This window comes from Cupressus sempervirens, chromosome 10 (assembly GCF_028749045.1).
Source record: "Cupressus sempervirens isolate cs-2001-9-10 chromosome 10, ASM2874904v1, whole genome shotgun sequence".
NCBI lineage: Eukaryota > Viridiplantae > Streptophyta > Pinopsida > Cupressales > Cupressaceae > Cupressus > Cupressus sempervirens.
In genome coordinates, this window is record NC_143127.1 from 905,294,687 (window position 1) to 905,300,153 (window position 5,467).

The window sequence follows — 5,467 nt, forward strand, 5'->3', positions numbered from 1 at the left end:
GCCAAATCTTTCCATACATAAGTTTTCCCATCTATCATACAACTTGATGTTCCATAAGGGCCCTTTTCTTAGCTAGTCATCATGCCAAAAATTTATATCTTCACTATTGCCAAGTTTTCATTTTTCTTTCTCAGTGGCTATGCCCTTATTCCCTAGAATTCCATTCTAGATGTTGGACCCCCTTGGGTCATAGTCCCTAATGATGAACTATTTGAAGTTAATATTAACAACATATTTGTCCTTCAAAATATCCCTCCATTCCCCTATGGATTTGAAAATCCTCCATATTTGTTTAGCTTGCAGAGCCCTATTGAACTACTTTAGATTCCTAAGCCCTAGCCCCCTTGCTTTTTGGGTCTACAAATAGTCTCCCAAGCCACCAACAAGTATTTCTTATTTCCTTTGGCACCAACCCACATAAAATCCTCTAAATGAACTCCAAAGTATCAACCACTTTGGTAGGTATAGAGAAAAGGCTTAATGCATAAGTTGACAAATTCTACAAAGTAGATTTGATCATAAGCACTTTACCAGCTTGACTTAGGGTAATGCCTTTCTATCTTGCCAAATTTCTATTGAATCTATCAATGAGATTGTTTCAAAAGAGGTCAGGAAATTTGGTCCCCAAAGGAAGCCCCAAATACGTAGAAGGGAGAGATCCAACATCACAACCCAAAATGCCAACAATTCTCCTCTGTCTATCCACAGGGGTGTTAATAAAGAAGACCAAGTTTTTTCTCTAGTTAATGAGTTGACCTATGGCATTGGAATAAGTATTGAGAATTTTCTTCACATTTCTAGCTTCTTTCACTAAAGCCTCTCCCCCCCAAAATGCTATCATCCATGAATTGCTAAAGAGAGAAGATCAAGGGTCTAGAAGAAGGTTTTAGCCTAAAAAATTCTCCTCTACTCCTTTTCTTATGAATAAGTCTTCCCAGGCATTCTGCTAGAATGATGAAGAGGATTGATGAAAGAGGGTCTCCTTACCTAAGATCCCTAGAAAATTTAAAGAAATCAGAGGGAGTACTATTAACCATCATCATGAAAGTTGGGGTGGAGATTAGTCGAGATATAATCTTTCTTGTTTTATCATTGAAACCAAAAGATTCCAGAACCTTATCCAAGAATATCCAGTCAACCCTATCATAAGCCTTAGACAGATCAAGTTTGAGAAAAAAACCTTCCTTTTTACCTTCATCTAAGGAATGGATCACCTCATGCATGAAAATGATAGAATCAAGGATTTTTCTACCAGGGAAAAATCCTGATTGCTAAGGTGCAATAATTTCTAATAGTATTTTGATAATTCTATTAGTTAAAACCTTTGAAAAAATCTTGTAAAAAGAGTTGCAAACACTTAAAGGCCTAAAATTTTAAAAAGAATTTGAACTAGTGACTTTAGGAATCAAAACCAGAAAAGTAGCATTGATCTCTTTAAGCAAGCTCCTAGCTCCAAAAAATTCCTAAATTGCTTTAGCAAGGTCATATTTTATAACTTCCCAATACATCTAGAAGAAAAAAGTAGGGAAACCATTTGGGCTAGGAGATTTTTTAGCTGGCATAATGAAAACAACCTCCTTGATTTCTTGAAATTCTAGAATATCCACCAAATCCTTATTTTGGCTAGTACTTATCACATTGGGGATGGTCTTGAGAATTTCCACTTGGTCCTCATCTCCCAAGTTTAGCTCTTTGGATAGAATAGAAGAGAAATACTTAATTGTTTCCATAGAAATCTCTTTGTCTTCCCCTATAGTATCATCCCCCTTTTTAATACCCCTAATTCTATTGGTAGCCCTGTGTTTTATAGTAGAAAGGTGAAAGAATCTAGATTTTTTATCCCCTTCCTTTAACCACACCAATCTTGACCTCTACCTCCAAAACATTTCCTCTTTTCCCACAATGTTGTGAAGGTTAACCAAAATAGTCTTTTTAGCCTACTTTCATCATAACCCATATTTTGTATATCTTCCTACACCTCTACAAGTTCTACCAAAATCCTTTCTTTTCATTGAAAGATGTTCCCAAAGTCCATTTTGTTCCACTTTCTGATCTCCATTTTAAAGTTTTTGAGTTTTTTAGCCACCTTATACATAGTTGTTTCATCCACATCAATACCCCACCATTCTCTAATTTTGTTAGAAAGACTAGGATGTGCAGACCACATCTTCTCAAATCTAAAAGGGAAAGCTTTTTTCCTATTGAAAATTTCTAAGGTGAGAATAATAGGGGAGTGATCCAAACCTAGTCTTGCCATAGAAGACAGTTTGCATTGATAATAGTTCATCCAATCCAAAGTGATTAGGGCTCTATCTAGCCTAACCTAAATACAATCCATTTAGACTCTCCTATTAGACCATGTATATTTTTGACCTCCTAACTCAATGTCCAAAAGGGCTAGGTCATAGATAAAATTTTCCAGTTGTTGTCTGCTTTCTAGGTCCAGTTGGAGCTCACCTAATTTCTTAGTGGCCATAAGAGGGGTATTAAAATCTCCCATAATAATGCCCTTAGGATCTCCCTAGTGCAGGAACACATATGCAATAGGAAGTTAGCATGCTAAATTATTAATGCAAAATTATATTGCAATGGGAAGTCTAGTGGCAATAGGAAGACAACTTGCAATATGACTAAAATGTAGGGGCACAAAGAAAATATCAGAAATATTTGAATTTAAAATCTAAAATTTGAAATGTTAGTGTGTGTGTGAGTTTAGAGTTTTATGTTTTAAAATAAAAGTCCTTTTCCATGTGGTGGAAATGTTTAGATGGAATTCTTATAAGCCTACTTGACATTATCCACTTAGGACTTAGTATTTTTAGAATTCTTTTAGAATAACTTGAGGGGGGGGGGGGGGCGGGGTGGTGAATTAGTTATTCAAGGTCTAGATGTACAAAATAAAACTTATTACAATTCAATGAACCCTTGAAACTTTCTTAACCATGCATGCATTCATTGTGTGTTAACCAAAACTGATATGTTATTGTGACGTTAACATGTAGAAGTATAAAGCATAAAAAATAACACATCCATCGACACACTTGACACAATAATTTAATGTGGAAACCCAATTTGGGATAAACCACTAGTTACATGCTACTCCTTTTTCACTCTTCTAAAGTTATGCCCTATTAAAGGCCAACCCTGTTAAAGGTTACAACACACACTATTAAATGTGACCCGATTAAGGGATTTCAATCACCCTATTAAAAGTGAGCCTTGTTAGAGGACTTTAGGCCATTCACTTGGAATGCCACCCTATTAAGGGATTTTTCAATGATTGTTAAGTCAACCTTTCTCCAAAGGATTTACCCTAATCCGATACAGTTATTAGAAAGTAATGATAGAGTTTTGATCTGATACAACTTACAACCTTTCTTGCAGATTACAGATCACTACTCAGTCTTCAACTCTACTTAGTTTCCAATCTTTGCAATTTTGATAGCTTGTTCAGCCTTCAAGCATTCATCTTCTTTAAGCCTTCTTGCTTAGCTCACCATACTAGACTTCGTCACTTAGGTCACTTGATGAAGCAAACCCTCTTCCTTTTCTTTGTCAGATTTTTGCATCCAAAATCTCTCTGATCTCTATCCAAATTTTCTTCATGACTAGAAATCCCTATATATAAGGAATCAAAACTCTCTTTCCAGCTCATTATCCATCTCAAAAATTAGGGTTTTTGATGGATTAGGTAGGATATAATGTATCTACCCCATATCTTGTCTCCTCTAGAAACTTCTCCTAGAATCCATTTGAATTTACCTTTAGAATGATTTACATAAGATTCTGTGCCTTCAACTCATCATTCTTGTCTTCCTCTTGATTTACAAGTTCCAAGTAAACAAACTTGTTGGCTTTTATTTGGTGAATCTTTGATCTTTTTCATAATGTAGCAACTCGACATTATCAATTTACTGATGCTTGGCACATACTTTCTTACTTGGCATCTACTATAAAATTACTCAGCATCAACTAAAAATCACTCAGCATCTACTAACTTGCTCAACACCCACCAGAAATTGCTTTCACTCAACTCCAACTAACTTTTTGCTTGGCTTGCACTAACTTTTCTTGACACCTTCTATCAACTTGGTCAAGCTTAGCAAATGAACTTTGTCCAACTTTTTTCTTCTAAACTTTCTAAGTGTAGCCAATCATTTTGTAACTATAAGTAGATTATCAATACATTATGTTATCATTGTCTTAACTGATTCTTGCACTTCAATACATAATCATAGCTCAACCTTTCCTCTAGGTACTTTTGTTACATCTTGTTGATCAAATCCTCCTCATCAATCAACTAAGTGATAGTGCTTGAAACATATAAGAAATTATCTTACTAGCATATGGTAGGTTTGACATCAGTGACAAAAAAATGATTGAAAACACACAATCTTCTTTCAACAATTTTTTGCTCAAGTGATCTTTTCAATCATATATCCATAATCTCCCTCTTTGGCATTGATGGAAAACCAAACTAATAAACTATTCAAACAAATGATGAACATCTTGTTCTATCAAACTAACTAGGTTAAAATAGTAAGGCAATACCAAAAAAAAATCTTGTGAATAACACTTCTCCCTCTATTAGAAACTCCCTCTAAGGTTACAAAATTTTAGTCTTTTGATGATGTAGTCTCACTTCATTTCTCCTCTTTTGCACTATACTTTCTCCCTTGATTTTTTGCTTCGATCATCTCCCTCTTAATCAGTATGCACTTGATTAGTTCATTGTACATTCTCCCTCTTTGACAAGAATGCCAAAGACATATACTCAACACTTGGCATCTTTTGTATATGCAGATATAAGCTTTTGCAAGCTCTTCAATTTGCTCCCTCTATCACCTTTTTTGTGACTAATTTGAAGTTCCATTTCTGTGATTACTTTAGGCAATTTCCTAAAGTAAGATCCACTACATCAATTTGTATGAAATGAATGCCAGTTTGTTTGATGTATGATACTCCCTCTATCTTTTACATAGTTTTTGATAGGGGCATCACTTCTAATTTACCTCTCAAATACTCATAAGCATCCTTAGGTAATGCTTTGGTGAAAATAGAAACAATTTGCTCCTTCATGTTAATATATTCAATCTTCACCTCTTTGTCTTGAACCAACTCCCTTACATAATGATACTTTATTGCAATGTGCTTTGTCTTTGTATGCACGACAAGGTTCTTTGATATATTTATAGCACTTGTGCTATCATAATAAAGTGTCACTGGTTTAGTAATCTTTTCCTTCACTCCCTTAAGTAGCTATTTGATCTATACAATGTTTGTGCAATTAATGGAAGTAGCAACATACTCTACTTTAGCAGTAGATTGGGAAGTACAACACTGCTTCTTGCTTGTCCATGTAACAAGTCTTCTACCTAAGAAAAATGCTCCTCCAGTGGTGCTTTTTTTGTCATCAATATTTTCAGCTCAATCAACATCAGTGTAGGCTTTCGGTTCAAACTTTTCT